Source organism: Amblyomma maculatum, chromosome 2 (genome assembly GCF_055883805.1).
Source record: "Amblyomma maculatum isolate TAMU_Amacu chromosome 2, ASM5588380v1, whole genome shotgun sequence".
In the NCBI taxonomy this organism is placed as follows: Eukaryota; Metazoa; Arthropoda; class Arachnida; order Ixodida; family Ixodidae; genus Amblyomma; species Amblyomma maculatum.
In genome coordinates, this window is record NC_139345.1 from 51,977,157 (window position 1) to 51,998,454 (window position 21,298).

General features: G+C 45.7%; 3 non-coding genes across 3 annotated transcripts; all 3 read left to right on the forward strand.

The window, feature by feature from the left end:
- The first annotated feature begins 306 nt into the window (after positions 1-306).
- On the forward strand, positions 307-378 carry TRNAP-UGG (transfer RNA proline (anticodon UGG)). Its single transcript has one exon. It is a non-coding gene; the product is annotated as a tRNA-Pro (tRNA).
- A 2,613-nt stretch (positions 379-2,991) lies between these two features.
- On the forward strand, positions 2,992-3,063 carry TRNAP-UGG (transfer RNA proline (anticodon UGG)). Its single transcript has one exon. It is a non-coding gene; the product is annotated as a tRNA-Pro (tRNA).
- Positions 3,064-6,528: 3,465 nt separating this feature from the next.
- On the forward strand, positions 6,529-6,600 carry TRNAP-UGG (transfer RNA proline (anticodon UGG)). Its single transcript has one exon. It is a non-coding gene; the product is annotated as a tRNA-Pro (tRNA).
- The last annotated feature ends 14,698 nt before the right edge of the window (positions 6,601-21,298 follow it).

Here is a 21,298-nt window from a genome sequence, read left to right on the forward strand (position 1 = left end):
TTCATATTCGGTGCGGTTCTCTGCTGTTTCGGTAACGTGTTCACCTGAATTGATCTAGAGCGGGAAGTAGTTCTCCAAGTTAACACGTATCTTTGAAAGAGAGAAATAGCGCCTAGAGCACACTGTGGGGTGAGCGGATAAGCATAGCTACTAGAATTTAGAACAGCCGCGCACAGGAGGCCTTCATGAATACAAAGATGAATCTCGGCATAGTGATCAGAAAAGAAAGAGATCTCGAAACCGGATACCGAGGGATCATTACGCAAGTGCGCAGTCTACGAGTGGGCTTCATCCGTGCAACCGTGTGGCCTGTTGGTCTAGGGGTATGATTCTCGCTTTGGGTGCGAGAGGTCCCGGGTTCAAATCCCGGAGAGGCCCCGTATAATTTTTGAAACTCGCACTTTAAAGCAATAGCGGCGAATATTGTGGTTACTCGCCTCATGATACGATGCACTTAAGATCGGTCTGAGCGCGTCCGAATCGTGGTTTCGTATGCAATTGGACTCTGGTAACTCAGGGTCTTAATGCATACGAGGAAGTGTTCTTTTTTTATTTTTTTTCGCTATAAATTATCGCATTCACTGCTGATGATATCAAATTTGAAGGACGGAAAATCACTTTTCCCACCACAAGATTCAATCTCATGACGTGAGACAAAGGATAAGTCCATGATAACTGTATATGAATGCGTGTGGAGATTGCGCAGCCTGGTCTTTAATATTTTCACCTAAAAAAAAAAAAGAAAAGAATTGCATCAACGTAGATTGCACGCGAAAACGAGCTGTGTTAGCGATACCTGAACCGTCCTACCTCATTGATATTGACTCCAATAACTCAAATTATGGACGGTTTTATGGGTACGCAACATTTTTATTGAATTTACGCATTGTGAATACAGAAATCTGTCCTCTAGGTAGTAGACTGATTTGGATCCGTATATTTGTCATTTTGATATGGACAACCATGCGAAAATAACCTCGACTGTGGTAGCCCGATACAATTATAGGAAACAAATAAAGTCGTTAAAACTGTCTCGATTTGAGTAGAAAGACTAGATGTGTTCTGTATCACACGTATTTGTCGCACACTGAAATGCGCGTCATTCCACTCGTATCACTGCGCTCATACCATCGGTACGCCATGAAGTATCATGCATGCACGCGCACAAAGGCATTCCACCTCATATACGCTATGTGGCTACTAAAGCCATTTTTGCTCTGTTCCCTCCCTCTCTCAAGAATTCTTCGTCAAAACATATAAAGACAGACGCGGTATACCTCAGGGCAACAATTCAAGAGGGCACTTCGGACCACTAACGTGCGATGAGGCGAAAGCCAATATGGCGCGGTGGATCATAGCCCTCCACTACGGCACCTCTATCTCCCTCTCTTCTTTCACTCCCACCTTCCTCCCTTCATTTACGTATCATAATCATCAGCCTGACTATACCCACTGCAGGGCGAAGGCCTCTCCCATATTTCACCAATTAACCCGGTTCTGTGCTAGCTGCATCCACTTGCATCCTTTACGTATACGGAGCGTATATAGTAAGTATCGCCGCAGCCAGTCACCAAGCTTGTTTTACTGCCACTCTATCGCGCTGTTCCTTGCGCTGTTCATTGCCTTATTAAACTTCCATCCGTTCGCAAGGGGTGCACATCGCTGTCGCATTTTGATCTTTAGGCGCGTTAAATGTGTAAGAGGAGGTTTTAATAATAAACTCCTTCCCCCCCCCCCCCCCCCCCCCCCCAATTTTGGGGGCCCTTTCCCAAAATTGGCATTGCGCAGTACGGAAGCTGACTTGACTCAAAATAAAAACTAACTTTGCCATCTCCAAAATATGGGTGGCCCATTCCTCGAAAATTAGGTCGGAAAGTACTTAAACGAGGGTGGACTGAGATTTGGAAGCTTTCGCACAATACTGCGTTGGTTGGCGGAGTCAAACCATCTATCATTTTTTTAAAGATTGGACTACTTACTTTTGAAGATCTATGTCGTTTAGGATATTCTCGTGGAAATCATGACCGAGTAGTTGACGGTTGCTGCTCTACTGTATGCGCCGGTGAAAGATGGGCGCTCACTAAATATGACTGGTCAAGGAGGGACACCAGCCGGCGATTCGCTGCACTCTGCGCTTTCGCTCTATCCGACCATGCGATGCGTTATATGAATTCCAACGCGGTCTATTTTTTAGAAGTCGTTCCTACAAGTACATGAGGAGTTGCGAATCCGTGTGAGCTCCAAGCAAAATTTGGGCTTGGGCCATTTTCACATCATTCCGCGTCAGTTGGCTCATAAGCGGAAATGGCTGCGTGGCGACAGTTGGCCCTTCGTCCATGTTACGTAACTTCGGCGGAGATGACAAACTTCCACTATGTGTGAAATGCGCAGGTACAGTTGCGATTAAACGTGGTCGCGTGATACCACCTCGTACAGGTCAGATTCGCACTAACTTGATGCTCCATGTCGCATAGACAAGAGTCAGCGTTATTTATGATACTGGCGCGTGGCTGGTGCACGCGAAAGCACAAGCGGTATGAGCGAGTCATAGATTGTTGGTGCTTTTTACGCTGCAGGCCGGTGATTTCAAGTAAAATCATGCAAAGGGTTGCAAGAACCTATCTTATATCTATCTCACATCCTTAAGCCATTTTTTTATGACTGATAATAAATTTTTACAGACATTGTGGTTTGGTTATAGCAGACAAAATGACAGTCAAAAAGAACTGCCTGCCATATCTTATTTTTGTTATGATACAGAGAAAGGGGACTGCAAGATAAACAAAAGTAGAGAGGTAAAAGAAAAGAGCACCTAGATCGGTGGACAATGTGGAAAAATATGCGAAGCCTCCAGGATTGCAGCATGCAGCAGAAAATGGCTTCATGAATACTGAGATGACTTCCCCCTGAGAAAAAAGAAAAATCATCAAAACCGGATTTAAGGGCATACCGCACGGTGCGTTCCTGTGTGTTATCTCAATGTCGTCATGCGGCCCGTTGGTCTAGGAGTATGATTCTCGCTTTGGGTGCGGGAGGTCCCGGGTTCAAATCCCGGACGGGCCCCAATTTTTTTAATCCTCTTGGAAATCAAGACCTCATCGGTGTCGTTGACGGCTACAGCGCTGAAGGAAAAGCAGCACTTGCTCGATTCTTCAAAGCGGATACGGTTTCAGAACAGAACACAGCCGGTGTGAGGTATTCAGCGCTGTCGCTTTCTGCGCGGCAATGCCAACAAAGTCGTCCAAATTCGGACACTCCACTAATCTGTGTGAGCCCGAGCTCCAAGAGAATCTGGCGGTCCAGAATGGCTTTCAGGCATGCAGATATTGATGTGAGGAAAATATGGCAGTATTGTCGCGAAGCCGTTGCGAGTGTTATTGAAGTTCTTAAGACATGAGACGAAGTGCCTGAGTGACTTCCGAGAATGGAAGTGTTGCTGCAAATGACTGATTTGTAATGGATCAGCCCAAATCGCGCGGTTTTAACCCATGTTGTGTATTTGTCGCGTAATATTCTCTCTCTGTGAGTGTGTGTGTGTGGAGTATGTTCTTTATGTGTAAAATCTGATAATAAATTAGGCAATAAAAAAAAAAAGATAAAAGTCGGTATTTTTGGGATGGCGAGTGATCGTGCCCACTTCGGTACATGCCAGTCGGTTTCAGCCTCAAACGCGCAGCACAAAGCTGCATGACGTCAGACGGATCTCCTTTCCCATCTCGTTATCTCTGCTGAGGCGATATTGTCAACTACCGCTCTGCGTGATATGGGCAGCTTCAGACGCGGTTTGATGCATTCATGTGGCACCACATGGAAATAGCTAGATTCAAGCCCTGCCTCAGTGCTCAAGATATAGATATGGGAGCAGGCCTCGCTTGTGCTGCTATAGTGCACTGCAGTACTCATGTACCAATACGCAACCTTCGCCATGGGCGATATCGGTCAAGTGGGGGCATGGAGATCCCGAGTTATCTACATATCATTCGTAGACTGAGTAGGGGTGATTTCAGATACTATTATACAAATAGTGGTGGGCCAGCAGCTTAGATCTAGCTATAATACATTTAGGTCAATTCCTGGTGACTATAAGATAACCAATTGGGGACCATTTTACTATCATACAAAGAGTGGTGGGCTGGACGCTTAGATCAAGCTATAGTACATTTAGGTCAATTCCTTGTGACTATAAGAATGACAAATTTGGGAGCATTTTACTATCATGCAAAGAGTGGTGGAAGGGCAGCTTAGATCTAGCAATAGTACATTTAGGTCAATTCCTGGTGACTAAGAATGACAAACTGGGGAGTATTTTTCTCCGAAAAAATTAGCCCAGAAGTGCAAAAAAAAAAGTGTCGAATACAGTTAGGCATACTACCGCGCTAATGCACATCGCTGTTTTAAGAAAATTAATTACAAACATATAAACATGTGTAACAAGTGGGTGCTATCACAGTTCTTGGGAAAACGCAAAATATACACATGGTTAAAACTAGCAGTGCGATAAACAGCAAAATATGAATGGTTGACAGTGGCATGCCCCCCTTAGTATTCAATCTTGTCCCAAGCCCACGGCGGTCAAGTCTTAGAGAGCATTGATATCTCAGTTCTAATGTATTGCGGATGGCAAGGGCTTTTGGGAGGAAACTATAGGTCTGCGGAAAGAGAGAGAAGCTATTTAATTGAAGACGAATTTCGGCGGCGTTAAATTAGCATGCCTTTCTGCACGGAGGAATGATTTAAGGGGAGAAAGAATGAAATATTTGTAGTTATTTCTCCCCTTAAACTCTTCCTCACAGAAAATCGCAAAATAAAAGAATTCAAGAAGAATAACAGATATGCGGTCATTGAACAGAGGTGAATATGCATCCTAGAAAAGCTAGTGAACAAGCCTAAAGCCCTTAAGGTGGTCAAACTAAGTTCGACGCACACCGCACACATCTTAAAGGGAACGTAAGAAGGTTTTAGGTTAGGTTAGGTTTAGAAGGTTTAGCGTCCAGACGCCGTAGTGGAGGGCTCTGGAAATTTCGACCCTCTGAGGTTCTTTAACGTGCAGTGACACTGAACAGTAGAGAGGCGCCTTGCTTCTCGCCTCCACATAAAAACGGCCACCGCGGTCAAGATTCGATTCCGCGTTTTTGGGTTCAGCAGTCGAATGCTGTAGCTGTACTGGGCCAGTGCGGCGTGGTTTTAGGAAGGTTTAAAGTTTTTCGATGGATTCAGTGTCTCTGAGGTAAGCATATCAAAGGTTTATTGAAGGGCGATCCTACGCAACGGTGCCGAAACCATACTGTTCATTACTAGAAACACCTGTCCAGGAGATTCTGTTCCGCGACCGTCATATGCTCTCTCGTCTGCATAAACTGAGAACTCTTACAGATAGGGCTGCACTTTTTAAACTAAGCCACAAATGACTCAGCGCGGACTCGTATGATCTAAGTGCTATCGTGTATACTGCTGAACACGTGGTCGGTCGAAGACGATGGTAGACAGATCTCATATGGCGAAAAAGTCTGTGCGAAAGTACAGAAGTAATTGGAGATCAATAAAATCAAGAAATTCATAACGATGAGACGGCCAGAAGCTCCACAGCCGATGCCTTTCTTCATAAGCACATTGTTTTGCCACTTGGGACTTGTTTAGTTTCGTAAGGAAAATCATCCTTAGTTCTCGGCGCTGAAGACCATAATTGTCCGCTTCGTCTCCCTTCTCGTTTTTTCTTTTTTTGCCGAAAATGACACAGTATAGAGCGAAGTCATTGGAACCGTATACAGTGGCCTGCAGCTCTGTTTAAGCCATGCAGATATTGAGTGCCAAGGGCGACTGACTCATGATTAGTTTTCATAAACTGGCTTAACAAGTATCGGTGAGCAGCTTTAACGCCTGTTATTATCACTCGTCGTCCAGCTGTTCAGCACATTCGATAAAAGATTCTGCAAAGTGGAATCATTCTGGGATAATTGGTTTGATTCCAGTTGTGGGTGAGACACAGAACACATCGCTGAACAGCAATGTGTTTTGTGTCTCCTGTCTCCATCATCTCAAAGTTTAGGCTAGTGCCCACAACAGCTATAAAGGACTTTTTTTTTTTTTGTCTTTAATAAAGGCGTTCACGGCAATTAAACACCTTCACTGCTAAGTGTAAAATTGCTATCCCAGTAAACGTTTCTTGTTAAAGCCCACAAACTAGCCTACCTTTCTACATAAATTATGCACCTGTTCCTTACCCACTAAATGGCGGTCACTAAAAAAAAAACACGAAAGTACCTAAAGGAAGCCGTTGTTCAAGCTATATTTATTATTTTTCACTTCAGTTTTTCCCCATCTGAAAGAGAGAAACATACTGTCCAACCGCGTGCGGAAGTAGACTCAATGCCTCTAGAATTTCAACAAGCAGCAGTGAAGGGCGACCTGAATATTAATTTAAATCAAGGCCGTCATAAAAATAAGAAAAATAAAATTTTCAAAACCGGATTTCAGGGTCCCTTACAACAGGACGAAGTTCTATGCATGCTCGTTACACGACTGGCGTGCGGCCCGTTGGTCTAGGGGTATGATTCTCGCTTTGGGTGCGAGAGGTCCCGGGTTCAAATCCCGGACGGGCCCCATTGTTTCTTTTGCTGGAGTGCTGTGAGCTCAAACACCAGCTTGGAAACGCTTTTGAGGTGGCTGGCGGAGCCTTTGCAACCCGTGTGAGGCCTTGTGTTCGACGACACAAGAGTTGCACAAAACTTTAGAGGTGCGAATACTGTACCCACTTATTTATCCAAACCCAAATCGAATACGAAGGGTGTTTCTCGTAAAAACCGAACTGAACAAGGTTTACGTTGTGACAGAACCGAATCGAACATTTTCACGAAATTATTGGTAAAAAACATAACTGCGCAAAACAATGAAGCGTTTGAGGCGGCGCTGACTCAGCACAGGCCGCCACTAAAGGACACGCAACACAAAGTCAGTGCATAAAGTCTATGACCGTCATTTTATGTGCACGAAAGTTACGTTTCGCTACTGACGATGACCGAGAAGAACATAACTTTAACGTATCAGCAGTTGAGAGGGGTCAAAACTATAGACGCATGAGTCACGGCCTCCGAGATTGGGCATTAAATTAAGGTTTGCTGAACTTTTCCGAGCTTCGCCATGTTTCCCACACTCGAGCATCAAATTGATATGAACGCCGCAAATCGAATGAACCGCATCTTATCGATGGACCATTCGTCCAATAAAAAAAAATGCTGCTTAGAGCCTAGACAAGACATAAAATAGATTAGAATGTTAAAGAACCCAATTGTATCGAAAGAAGAAACAAATTACGAGATAAAAATCGGTAGTTTTATTTTACTACAGATGTTGGCACTAGCCACCACCACATTCAAAGAACAGGCTATGTAGCAACCCAGCTCTTTATTCATTTGTGGTTATTCGTGTTTTGGGGGAAGGCTGACGTAAAGAAATTGCGGATGTCGATTCCAGTTAAACCTAGTTATCCGAGCGTAAGCTTTGTTAACCATGGCTACACATCAGTTTGAAGCCTGCGCCTGAGCGTTGATGCAGTCGAGCGGGCAGGTGCATCATACCTAGCGAGGCTGAGTAACCAAGTGCCGGCGAAGCAGTTGTTAAACAAACCCCCTAGTCACGTGGTCAGTGCATCTTACAGAAACCCAGGTGGTCGAAATTTCTGAAGCTCTCCGCAATGACGTCTGTGGGAGGGAGCCGATTGAGGGAGCTTCGGTGTCACTGACCACGTCCTACTATAGTATTTAAATAGGTCGGGCGCCAGTTCTATGAAAAAAAAAAGAAAAACGAAAAACGACGGCAAGTCTTGGATTCCCAATTAGATAAAAAATAAATCCTTTTCTCTGGACAATGTCAAAATTCTGTACAGTATCAAGGAAAATATTCCTACGGATGGCAGCATCTCCTTGTCTCGTCCGTCAGTCCGTCAGTCAGTCTTTATGCCTCTCTGTCAGTTGATCGAACGCAGCAGCGTGATGTGCGACTTCGCAGTGACCATAGGCTTTGAAATATTCGTCCAAGGAAACCGCAATCTCACCTGCTTTGAACCTCGAATAATCGATTCGATCTACTTATCTTCTATTGTCATCTTGTTCATACTGTCACATTCGCATATAACTCTTCGCGCCCCCGCCGAGGTGGAGCAGTGGTTACGGCGCTGTTCCCAAGGCTGCGGGACCGAAACCCGGCCTCGGCGGCCGTTTTCCGATGGAGGCGAAAAGCAAGCCGCCCGTGTGCTGTGCGTTGTCAGTGCACGTTAAAGAACCCCAGGCGGTCGAAATTTCCGGAGTCCTCCACTACTTCGTACGTCTCTAATAGTCTGAGTCGCTTTGGGACGTTAAACCCCACAAACCAAACCAACCTAACTTTTCGCGCCATCACGGATCAAACGGGATGATATTCAGTCCTCTATTCGATAACTCTTCTCATGTTCACGCACATGTAGAAAAGAACACCCGAAACAAAACCGTCTAGTGTTGTTGTTTTTGTTGTTGTTACCCTCGTAACAGATGGCACATACCCAACAGAGGAATCGACCAAGAGTTGGGGTGTAGAGATATTGTTTGAGATGCGAATCTACATGGCTAAAAATAAAACGACTGTTTGGAAAGAGAAAAGTAAACAAGAAGATGAACCACGAAAAGGACAAATCCTAAAACTCACAGGAAATGAACGTGTGGAATTTGTAGCCAAGTGATTAAAGAAATATATTAGCAAAGCAGACGCTAAATTTCAGTAAGAAGTTTATAGAATGCGCTAAAAACAGACCTTTGGCCGTGCCCAAGTCTGATGATGCCAAAGGACAATAAGAGTGCACTGCTCAAACTGAGACCAAGCTGTTAAACCGCTTTTGCAACAATCACCTTCTCGTCATGGTGAAGCGGCGGCAAAACAGCAAGAAATGTTCAGTTGATTCCTGTTCACCACAGTATGCGCGGCCGGAGTAAGCTTCAAACCAAACCTGTGAGTATAGAAATTTAGGTGTGGGATACGGCAGCGCAGCCTTGTTAAGAGAGTCCTCAAGCTGCTGTGATTTGCATGATTTCCTTATCCACGAACACCAGAGATGCAGGTAATTATCAGAATTGAATAGAGATCCAGTTTGCGCGCCTAATAAGATGCGTTTACGAAATCGGGCAGCTGTGATGTAAGCTGCCGGGAGAATAGGTAACACGGGGTCATTGAGAGAGGCATTTGCCAGGCTATGAGTAACTTCCCTGACTGTCACACTGTTATGGCCTGGTGCCCACGTCATATGTACAAGACTCAAAAGTGAAATTTTCTCAATAAAAATAAATCTTTTTTTTTCTGCCTATGTTGACCTTAGTTTGTGGTATGTTAAGAAAGCTCGCACTGTTCATTTCAGCATCATTTCTGACCCAAGGGAACTCGAGACGGGCGGGGTAGACGAGGCGATCGCAACAGGCGATACGCATGAGACGCTCGGGAAAAAGAAAGAAAGAAAGAAAGAAAGAAAGAAAGAAAGAAAGAAAAGAAAGAAAGAAAGAAAGAAAGAAAGAAAGAAAGAAAGAAAGAAAGAAAGAAAGAAAGAAAGAAAGAAAGAAAGAAAGAAAGAAAGGAAAGACCTTCTGCTGACATAAGGCGCTAACGCGTGACTGTTGTTGTTGTGGCTGTAGGAAGAAGGAAAAGAAAATGCACGGGCCTGCTACTGGCTCTGTAGCTGAGCCACCTCCGCTGCCTCGTGCAGACAGAAGAGAAAATAGAGAAGAAAGAAAAGTAAGAGAGAGAGAAAGACGCGCGCCGCAACAACAGCCGTCGTCCACCACCGAAGCGATGGCGGGTGCAATGACGGCCTACAACAGATAAAAATTCGGTGACAGGCCAGCCCCCGCCGCAAGCGGCGGAACGGTGACCAACCTGTCCAAGCCCCATACCAACGCGTGACTGCGGTCACGAAAGCATATACTAGCAAAGTAACGCGGTGTTCTGTGCCGCGCATTGCGATTGCATCGCTAGCTCACTGAACTGTTCGCCACCACGCATACTGAGCCGCGGACATAGCTTATGAAACCAGGGATAGGAATAAGCGTTAGATTAGCGCCAAGTCACTTTTGTGGAGCTCTAAATAACGGGCCTGAAATGCGCATGCTCACGCCCAACCGCAGCGTCTTACGTCGCACCTTAATTCCACAACTTTCACACGTGCCTCGAATTGCCTACTTATTAGTCAGCAAGAGCATGATAACGAAAAAATAAAGAAGAAAATGAACAACAGTAAGCTGATTTTGGCCACGTACCGACGCGCCATCACTCATTGTCTGCACAGCGAATTCAATGCTGCAACTGCGCATGTAATGGTTCATTGTCTCGAAATAGCCCTTATGTAACATCCGGACTGGTTTCACTCTGTAGTTCAAAATGAAAGGCCTCGAGGCACTGACGTCTCCTTCCAGATAATTAGTGCACGAATGGACTGGGACGTCGAAGTAATGAGGCGGTCCCCCAACAACAGAGCTTAAGAGCAAGTTCGTGAAGGATGCGAGTTTTATCATGCTTTTGTTTTCGCGACAGAGTGTGTTTATGTGCGGCAACGTAATGAGCCCGAACTGTGCGTGACTTGCATGTACCGTAGAGTGCTGAGAGTCCGTGCTTATAGAAGATACTTCGGAGAAAAGTGGCAACCTCCACGTGCCCCTGGTCGCACGGCAAATGGAAAGTCAAGAAGATGGAACATGGGCGGGCACAATGGGCGGCGGGCAATAGTGACGATGATCGGTCGCTGTTTTGTCTCGGAGCTCGTCGCACATGTTGCAGTAGTGGCGAATGGCGAAAGTGCCGTAGCGGAAATAATCAGCTGACGACTGCAGCAACGGAACTAAACAATGGTAGGGAATCCCAGAAAACAAGTAAACTATTTGTTTTTCAAGTAGAACAAAAGGAGAGGAGAAAGAGCGAGACTTTAATGAAAACGAGAGAATTTAGCCGGCGTTAAAACTTCGTTGGCATGCTACTCTGCGTAGGAAAGGGAATTCTTGAGCGAAAGACTGAAAGAGAGCTGTGTAGAATAAAAATAAAAAAAAAATGCAGGGTTCTAGTAAAGTTCTGACGTGAAATGATGAACGGTTCCGGATCATTTAGAAGACGATGAAGAAAGAAAGAAAGATAGAAAGAAAGAAAGAAAGAAAGAAAGAAAGAAAGAAAGAAAGAAAGAAAGAAAGAAAGAAAGAGAGAGAGAGAGAGAGAGAGAGAGAGAGAGAGAGAGAGAGAGAGAGAGAGAGAGAGAGAGAGAGAGAGAGAGAGAGAGAGAGAAAGTTGCATGTTTTAGAACACTACAGCAAGGCATGCGCAATCCGCAGAGTTTAATGTGAGTGGAGACATACATGCATTGATGTGAATTAGACCATGGCCTTCATCTATTCCATTTCACTGTGTAGCGAATTAACCTATGTGACATTTTTTTTTTTTTCCACAAAAAAGGAAACTTCGTTGCATAGCGGATCAAAGACGTGTGCGCTTCCTTTCTTATCTTCCTGACCTTGCATTCATGCTGAGAAAAATGACGACGCAAAATTACGAAGAGGGTAAGGGCATGCAGTGTCGGCAGAAATGAAATCCTAAGGCATTTTCTGCCCTCGACGTTATGGCAGGCACTGCGCAACCGTTAGTGTCTGGAAATGAAAAATTTATGCGAAAGACAAGAAAAGAATGGACGAGGAGGCTTCCAAGGACAGACAAAACAGGAAAGTCTTTTCGCGTTGCTGAAGCTAGCGCCTGCGGCCTCTTGAACAAACGCTGTCTTGCGAGTCGCGACGCGAGCGTCTCGCGCTGCTGTTCGGCAGAAAGCGCGAAGTTGCGTGGACGTCGTCTTACGTGTTAAAAGAGTCAGGACTTAGCATGTCATTTCTCGTCGTTCAGTTCATCTATTAAACTGGGCTTCAGCCTCATGCTCTTATTCAGTTATTTTATATTCCAGCCGAGGACAGATTAGGTTGATAATGTCGGTGTGTGGGCACTGGAGGGTGCTTGGAACGTAGAAGCACGCCCCCCCCCCCCCCCCTCTCACCCGGATACGTACACACACGCATGCGCACATGCACAAACACACAGTGAGTTTTCCCCGAATGAGGACTGTACTCCTCATGCCGTGCAAAGTAATGGCGCGCATGTTTTTCCATCACAGACTGAAAACCGAGCTCCTATATCGTTTTTCTCTCCTCGGGTCCAATTCGCAGCCTACTCAAAGGAAAAGATTTTACAAAATCCGAACACACTCATTACAATTGCCAAAATCTATTGCTTCTGACAGCCGACATCTTTAAGTACCCTACATACTGAGCCACCGGACCGTATCACAGTGCAAATCTAGTATAATTTTGTTTTCTCTAGAGTTTTTTATTCTATATCTCCTTTCATGGGAGACGGTACGCTGACCTTGCGATAATGTATATATCAGCGCTTTTGAATAACACATCAGTAGGTACCTAGGACACGTGGGGTACGCGCGAGACCCGCGCACTCCTCGCCCCGCAGTGTTGCAGCTAGATATATGGGGCAGATGTCTTTAATTTATCGGTGTCATGAGCAGTGAGCTCAGAACCAAGCAGGCGTCCTCATGTTTCTGCGTTTTATATAAAAAAAAAATTCAGCGAATTAGTACCCAAAAGCTTTGAGCGACTTTTGCACGATAAGTTCTCAGCGTTCTCGACTAGCTCAGCGTTCGACTCTATAAAAGTTCTATTTAGGCACGTTTATCTGTCTTCTGCTTGTAGATGAGTCTTCGACTGCAGATCGCCAATTTTTATTTCAATGTCTCAAGCTCTCTATGTCCTTTTTCACGCACTTTTAGGTTCTGCGGAGCGGAATTCACAGTCCACCAGACCATGAGACTGATTAGACGAATTGCTTACCGTCACCGGGAAATGCGGGAGCACGACTTCCGCTGCCTTATACAAGCGTTCGTGGTGAGTCGAGTGGTGTATTTCCTTCCATACATGTTTTTTTTTTCCAAGGTGGAGGAAGAAAAAGTAAATTCACTAATCAGGAAAGTCAATAAAACGGCCCCAAATCTCCCCAGACACACGTCCAATGCCCGTCTGCGCTTTGTGGGAGTTCACACTACTCTATAGATGAGCTTATCGAAGCACAAGTTGAACGCCTATCATCCACCACAACAGGGAAGCATATTCGCTCTTCCCTAGGCCTCAATCCTATAAGCTCCCTCGCACCCATTCACTCCATCTTGGGAGCAATTCAATCCCAATCCGTCCACTCCCAAAAGACGTCCACCCGGTCAATCATCTAGCTCGGCGAGAGGCCAGAGCCGCGGCGCTGCACAAACACTGTCAGATACCAGCGCAGTCTATGTGGATGCCGCAGAATATGCTACCCATCAAGCCTATGCCTTGAGGGTGGTTTCGAACACACTTCACCGTATAGTTTCTGGTTCGATTAAAGCTGCATCCTCGTTAGAGGCAGAAGAAGCCGCAACTGCCTTGGTAACCTCCTCAACCACTGCCACACTAATCTCTACTGATTAAAAAACAACAATCCGCAATTTAGCACGAGGCGGGATTCACACGCCTGTTTTCAAAATTCTCAATTGTATTCAACCCCTGACCAGATCAGTTGCACTCCTATGGGTACCGGCTCATGCGGTCAACCCTGGTAATGAAGCTGCCCACAACACAGCTCGAGCGCACGTCAACCAAGCAGGGCCAGCTACAGACCCATGCAGTGCACGCGAACGCCTGGTTACCTATAACGAAATTATTCTCACCTACAGGGAGCAATGACTCCAATATCCGCCCCCACACCGATCTCTCTCTAAACTCGAGCACGTGACCTGGCACCAGCTCCAATCCCGTACCTTTCTATCTCCAGCACACCTTGCCCATATCCACCCTGGCATTTTCTCCCCTGTATGCACCCTCTGCGGAGCACGCAAGGCAGACTTTAACCATATCCTCTACATCTGCTCTGAGCTCCAGCCACCCCGCAATTGGCAACTAACAGGCATAGAGCGATGGGAGATCACGGTGTCCGGCTCGGACCCAGCTGCACAAAAGGAGCTGGTGGGCTGGGCTTTAAGAGTCGCTGAGAGCCACAAGCTCCCGGCCACCCTACGCGATATCGAGCCGTCCCATCCATATAGACAATAATAAGGCTCAAGAATCAATAAATGTTTTCACCACCACCACCTTCAAGTGCAGGGAGAAATCCCACTCTCGCCCAGAGCTCTTTATTAAATAGGATTATCAAATGTGCGTTTCGAAAGCAAAGAAATTTTTCGTGGTCTCTTGAGGCGGTTAACAAAAGGTTGCGCCGCCTGTGAGTTGGACAGCCACTGCGGGTTTTGAGCAGAGCTGGCCACTTCGTCTAAAGACAGCTTGCTAACAGAGCGCCTGGCTTTTATATAGAGGTTTGAAGCTGGTATAATCAACATTTATCCAGGGGAGGTGGGAGAGAGAGCAACGGAGAGCCATATGTTCTCGTGATCACGTGACTGAGATGGTCCAGCAGACCCCTGTCGTAGTCACAACGGCGTCTGATCGCCGTTTTCAAGCTTCCCAGCAGCGTGCCTCGTAGGGCTCACCGGATCAATATATGACACCTGATCACAAGACCTTTGCGACTGTCGATCGATTCCTGTTGCAATGCTGCGTGTAACAAGGATTTCCCAGCACATCCATTTTTTTTTTTTTTTTTCAGCATTTACGGCGACTATATTCTCGACTTCTGGTGATAACTGCTTTCGACAAAAACAAGAAGCCAAAACGTCATGAGCATTTCGCAACAAAACACTGTCGATCTCAGAAAAATGTGAAAATTTATTCTGTCTCAATGATGGCAAATCTAATTTGTTCTGTCGTTACACTTCTGGATATTGTCACGATTTGGTTCCGAGGCATCGGCGCTTCCGTATTGTCTTAATTTCAACTGAAAGGCTCGCAGTAAAAGAACCCTTTTTGGCTAGTTTCGGCTCTTTCCAGCTGAGCGGAAAAGCATATACGAGCTCAAAAGAAGTTGAAAATTAATTTTTTTGAATTTACGAAATTGCATCTATTCTGAGAGCTATTCCTGAAAAAAAAAAGTGGCTCAGCGTCAGGCGGCCCATAACTGGAACAATGTGGGCGACTTCAACTTGTAAAGGCTGTATACACTACTCTGCCTCGATACTTGGCACCTCAGGTTCTACATTGTTATGAGGTATTCGATATCTAAAAAGCAATGAAACGCCATAATCCTACCTGTCGTTTCCCTGCTCCTACTCACAATCGCATATTCCGGGACGGTTCCTTCATTTTAAAAACATTAAATCTATATACGGCGGCAATAAAGTCCACATAAGCAGAAATGCCCAGTGCTGTCAGCAAATTCTATACTGAAGTCACGAAATTACCCGATTGGTCGACGTGTTGATGACGTCACAGTGTCACGTATAGAATGACCGAGTGCTGACTAATCGGCATGGTGTGTGACGTCACAGGACCACGCAATATGGCCGAGTCGGTAGTGGCTCTGACAGTTGACACAGCCGGGCGCTGACTGATTCCTGAGGTGTTTGACGTCATGACTCATGCGTGACGTGAAGCAGCCGAGCTGGGTTGGATCCACAACCTACTATATGTGCTCAGTTGCATGCGGACGTGTCTAGGAAGATACGTGCGTCTGCAATGAAGCCAGAACACATGCTGTTTGTGTCTACTGCTATGGAAAAACAAACCGAAGTCATTGGGTTGAATCCGCAGCCGACTATAAATGTTAAGAGAGAGAGAGAGAGAGAGAGAAACCCCGAGCCCGTATGGTTACTCAGAAACATGCACAAGAATAACGATCTTCTGACGCTGTCACATTCCACGCTCAATGTGAGTTAAGTGTCTCCGTAACATTTAGAGTGCCGCCAGGTCCGCTTATGACAGCTGTATCTGGCTGATAACCGACAACAGCTTCCACTCTGTCAAATTTGTTTACGATGTTTAGAGCATTCATAAGAATGTCAGCGAAAGTGGTTTCGAGTGCTGCGCGTCCTCACGTGCGGTTGCGTGCCCCCCCCCCCCCTCCCCTCTCTCTCTTTGCACACGTGTACAACTCTCCCCCTTTGCACATGTTCATTTACATGCAACATTGGATTAAGACCGTTGAGCGTTAACTTAAAGGTGCAAGCGGGGACATCGTTTAATATATCTCAGTCATTCAGGGCAGCCTAACGCTACCAAATGCCAAAAAATGCCAAAGACGAAAAAGCGAGTGTTCCGAATTTAGCATAAACCAGAATGACTTATATATATATATATATATATATATATATATATATATATATATATTTATATATATATATATATATATATATATATATATATATATATATATTTTTTTTTTTTTTTTTTTTTTTTGCGGTCGCGGTTTTCTTGCGTTCTGTTATTTTTTACACAGTGTCGTTCTTACTTCTCGGACAGGTGTAGACAAAGCTTCATTGATCGAGTAGGTGGACCATTTTAGACCAGGGTATCGTTTTAAAATGCGCACTTTGTCACGACTGTCAAGTAGCTTCAGAATAATTGTCCTGTTTTCGTAGCCGCTGTCGTTCAGCCTCCACGTGCTGAGACGATGAATTCATACGCTGAAGCCGCTCATTTCAGCTATATACGAGTGTAGATGAACGATGGCCTTGTGGAAGGTGCTGAGCGAAGATTACAGATTTACAGTTTGTGTTAGTGTGTGTTAGGTATGGGGCTCGTTGCTTGTTGCTTGCGTTATTTGTTTTTTTTTTTTTCTTAGGCTTCTGTTCTTCGCTAAAGAGAACGGGTGTCTTTCTCATTCTAGCTGAACTAATAAAACAACACAGAGACAGGGAAGTAACGCGCCGGTCCTGTGCAGCGCAAGGACGCGGCATCCTGAAACGAGAATGAATTAAGCCCCCCCCCCCCCCCCCCCCCTATTGGCACACACATAAACACCCACTCCAGCTCCAGCTACATGAAAAATTAAGGCCCTCAACCACGGTGCAACATCATATTTCCGAGCAAAACAAAAATATCCCTGGCCGAATGCAACTTCGATGCAATACGCCGTAAAGTATACAAGGAGAAAATAGCTGGACCTGTCCCAATATCAGAGCAACCCACGAAATAGTACCCCAACCTCAAGTGTCACTCAACACAGAACAAGCACACGTCCTTCACAAAATGCAAAGTAAAACCCATCCCCACTGACCTGCAACTTCGGGTGGTGCGACATAGCACACTTCGCCAACTGACCATATATGAGGGCGGATGGATACAGAACAAATTATGTAATCATGTAACATTGTCATTATCGTTCCGTATTTCCTTTGCCTTTCTTTCCTCTTCTTCCTGGAGCGCTTCGTTTCACTGCGTCTGGGCAGGTGAAGAACGAGCCTTAGCGAAGCAAACATTCTTTTTCACTCGGTTATATGTTGGCCCTCAGTAAAGTTCCTTCATCCTCATCTCACTTCGTTTTTTATCTGTAATGTCCTCAAAACATTATTCGTATCCGGTAGACATGTCCTCAAATATACAGCATTGCGTGAGGCAATGCCCCACTGCCTTCCAGTTGCTTGTGCATACTTTTTCCCCTCCACCATCACTGCTGCTCATCTGGCTCGCCTCCTGACACCTCCCCCTTCAAAGTGCCCTTGACCCATTCGTGTCGTCTTCACCCGGCTAGTGGAGTCCTCGAGAACAGCCATGGAGGAGTCGCACGCAGGAACCAGTGCTTCGGCTGCGTGTCCTTGACGTTCGCTAAACAGTCATGAGCCGTGTTTACATGAAGGCGACAGTAGCGCTTCGTATCGCATCGCATTTAGCAGCGCCTCACGGTAATGTGGTGCGACAGCGTTTACATGTAGCGCATCATCTCTAGCGTGGTGGTGGTGGAACGCGGTGTCGCCTATTGAGATTGAGAGGGGTTAGTCGACTTGCCCCTCTAAAGCCAGCCCTGCTTGGCGCATTAATGCGATGCGCTTTCCTAGCGCATTACCCCTGTTTACATGAATGCGATGCGCTAGGAACCGGTTGCGATGCGATGCGATGCGCTAGCTGTCGCATTCATGTAAACACGCTAAACCACAGCAAACCGTGTCTGACCATGCTTAATCGAGCTTCCGCTCTCTAAACTCGGTTCAGTGCGTTTGAACCCCAGCATTTTTTTTTGTTTCTTTCAAGGTTGGCTCTGAGTAACCAGATTTAACTGCTATAACCGATAATGCGCTACGGCAGCACTGTTATAAGCGGTTTATTCTACCATCTGAGAAAACATGAAATACCTGACAGTTCTGTGGTAGACCGTTGTTATATCAAATGTATTGTTCTGAGCAGCATTGTTAGGCTGTATATAAATAAATGGACACATTTAACCAGCATAAGCTGCGATCTTTTTCTTAGTTCAATCGCACTTCATCAATTCAGTCTATTGGTAATGCATAACACCCCGCCGGGGTGGTGCAGTGGTTACGGCGCTCGACTACTGTTCCCAAGGACGCGGGATCGAATCCCGGCCTTGGCGGCAGCTTTTCGATGGAGGCGAAAAGCAAGGCGCCCGTGTGCTGTGCGATGTCAGTGCACGTTAAAGAACCCCAGGTGGTCGAAATTTCCGGAGTCCTCCACTACGGCGTCTCTCATAGCCTGAGTTGCTTTGGGACGTTAAACCCCACTAAACTAAACTAAACTGTTAATGCATAACGTAATATCTATTTTCTACAGCTTGCCCGTACGCGAGGAATGTATCAATTTTCAGAGTGTCGTGTCTTGCATGCATTAACTTTTCTCGCTATGCCCCTGAAAGTAGTCAGGTCAGCGCATAACATTTTTAATAAAATGTCGCGCTACAAGGAATGTACTGTAAGCATTTACATTGGGTGCGAAAAATGACGTTGGGTGAAAGTCAATTACGGCTTTTTTTTTATAATATAGAAAAGGGTTGTCGATATTACTAATTGCAGCTAGTATTCCCCAGATTCAATGACAGTAGTGAAAGTGCTACACAACATCTGCTGTGCAAGATTTATATCTTGCGTTTTACCGGTTTAACGTCCTAAAGTGACCTCGGAGTAGTGAATCCGTAGTGGATCGCCTTAACACATAAGCAACTGCGGCGGGGCGTAAGTGAATGCGGTTTCGACACGCTGTGAATCGCGTTACCGCGACAGATTCGTGGCAAAATATATTCGAATATGACATCTAGCCTCCTAACAGCCGTAAGAACTTTCATGGGAGAATTATCACTTATGCGTGTATACATGCCATGAACACTACTTGGCTAGTTTTTCAGGCTGGAAGGAGTCGAATTTGTTTTTAGTGCCATCAATTACTAATACATTTATAAGACACCAGTTAGGTACACTCAAATTTTCATTAGCGGGCACATGTATAAAATAAACAGGTACCATCAGCAATTGGAAACTAACATGGCAGAGTCATCGATATTTGCTACATTGTTTATGGATGCATTGAATAGCACGGGCCAAAGAATATCGCTTGTGACACTCCGAAATTTATTGATTTAATAAGTGAACCACACTCATTGACTTTAACTGTTGCGGAGGTGTTGCTTATATGTTATGTACTGGCCGTGTTTCGCTGGTAACGTAGATATAACTGCTATAGCAAGCGAGAAACGCAACCACCTAGAGCAACATGTACACGCTGTTACGACCAAGCATCCGCAATTGCGCGCTCTATTGTTCGCCTGTGGGCATGGATAAGTTTTGTGAATATGTGGTGATGGTCCAATGGCTCTAAGTGAGCCTGTTTCCAGGAATCCTGTTTTGTAAGCCTGTTTTGCTTTGTGGACACCCTGCAAATGCCAAATTGACCCTGTCAAGAGAACGTCTGGAAAAACACAAAGAAACGTCCCCCTGCGGGAAATAGCAGGAAGTGCTTTCTTTTGTTCACCCTTCCAGTCGAGAAGGGCTATCGTCCAGTGAGGAATGTCTACTTTTCAAAGGAGACGACAGAGTGACATGTCCGCTGACGTGCAGGACAAGAAAGGAGCATGACGCATACAGCCATTAAGTGATTTCCCAGGAATGCAGGAAAGATTTGCAATTGTCGAAAACGGACAATGCTGGGAGCGGATGCGGCGCCACGTGCACTCGGGTTTCTGAGAAGTAAAACCCCTTGTCAGAACCAGCCTGTGGTTTCTTTGCTGAAGAATAGAAATGTACCTCCTCTCCTCGCCGTTCCCAAGCTTTTCCCGCCAACAAGTGATCACGCCCAACGAATGAATGCCGGACCAGTCAGTGCTTCAGACCATCAGTGCAGTGATGTGTTCGATTGGATGCCGATACCTGAGGGGCGTGCCCTGGATTTGGTTGGTCAGCATCTTCAGAGAGGGGCTGGACATAGGGGGTTTTAAGGACGCTGCAGAGCACGAAATGTCGCTCTGGGCCCGGGGGTAAACGGCTCATCCAGTCGCTTCTCGCTATGAACTCTTAACGCTTGCCATTTTGCTGATGTACCCTTCTTTTTCGTGTAAATAATCTTGTAAATAAGTTTCTCAAAGTGCCATTAAACCTGCTTGTACATATTTCACCAACTTCGAAGATTCAATCCTACTTCAACCCCGAGTCTCTGCACGCTACCAAGTGAAGGCCGGGTCGACGTAGCCCCAGCGTCACGACAACTGGTGACCAGCGGTGGGATCTGGATCTACAAGCTACAACATCTGGTGATTCGAGGGGGATCTGATTCTACAAGCCACAACATCTGGTGATTGGAGGTGGATCTGAAGCTACAAGCTACAACATCTTGTGATCGGAGGTGGCATCTCAAGCAACAAGCAGGAGCAACAATCGGCCAACAAGAAAGCAGCTCGGAACATCGATCGCATGTGTGGGTGAGTGCTTGGCTTTTCTTCTGATGTGGACCAGGTTCTAGAACAGGGTTAGATTTTAGAACTGGTAAAAAGTGTTGAAACGCCTTTAGGTTTGGTAGTTTGCACTGTTGTTTTGGAAGTAGCCGACACTCGGAGCGATCATGGACCTACAAAAGCTGCAGAAACCGGAACTGTTGCAATTGTGTGAGGAATTGGGAATTGATACAAGTGGTTTGGCACGAAAACCCTTGATTATAAAGGCAATCACTGATCTGGGAACCGATGATGAGGAGCTCAGTGAAGCATGGAACCTCATCGGTCAAAAAAAGGAGCAGCTCAGACAGCAGAAAGAGCGGGAAAAAGAGGAAAAGAGGCGTGAGCGTGAACTTGAGAGGGAAAAAGAGGAAAGGGAGCGCGAACGTGAGTGGGAAAAAGAGGAAAAGAAGCGTGAAAGAGAAGCAAAAAAGCTGGACCAAGAAATTGAGCTCCG